At 66.8% G+C, this 636-nt stretch overlaps 1 protein-coding gene across 7 annotated transcripts in view; it reads left to right on the top strand.

The window, feature by feature from the left end:
• The window catches only part of CNFN (cornifelin), a 17,624-nt gene that overhangs the window by 16,082 nt on the left and 906 nt on the right, over positions 1-636 (top strand). The gene's annotated exons all lie outside the window — the stretch shown is intronic.

Raw genomic sequence — 636 nt, 5'->3', positions numbered from 1 at the left:
CCCATACACCCCTACCCCCAGTCTCTTCTAGCCAGCAGGCTGACGTGGCCTATTTCTCCCCAGCACCCTTCCCCTGAGAACCCAGTGCCCCCGCCCTTGCCCTCCCCTCCCTCAGCATCCAGTGTCCCTAGGACAGACTCCGCTGCTGTCACCGCTGCCACCTCCGCCGTCCCCAACGCCACCTCCTCAGGGCCAGCAAGATGCAGTTTGAGATGCACGACAACGTGAAAGGCAAAGGTGGGATCACTGGATGGATCAGCAACCCCTCCAGTCCCTGGATCCTGGCTGCTTCCCTCCCCTGGGCGCCCTGGCTTCGAAGACAGACGGCGCCTGCCTGCTTGTACCCCAAAGGCCCCTGAAATGCAGGAACCCAGCACCCCAGGCCCAGACGTGGAGAAGGCGGCAGCACGTCTCAGCCCCGCCCACATGTGGCAGCACCCTTCCCAGACGTGCAGGAGCCCCACCCCCAGCTCAACCAGATGTGCAGGAGGCAGCGGCCTGGGGACAGGCCGGGGTGTCATGCCCAGATGTGGCAGAGGGAAGGGAGCTCAGTGGTGTCCCCTCAGTGGGCGGCCTGCTGGCCGCGCCCAGACTGCCCGGCAGAGGGAGGGGCGGCGGGGGCGGGGACCCAGGAGG

Source organism: Myotis brandtii, unplaced genomic scaffold (assembly GCF_000412655.1).
Source record: "Myotis brandtii unplaced genomic scaffold, ASM41265v1 scaffold803, whole genome shotgun sequence".
NCBI classification, from domain to species: domain Eukaryota; kingdom Metazoa; phylum Chordata; class Mammalia; order Chiroptera; family Vespertilionidae; genus Myotis; species Myotis brandtii.
The sequence above is the reverse complement of the archived record's forward strand: the minus strand, read 5'-3'. Positions and strand labels throughout refer to the sequence as shown.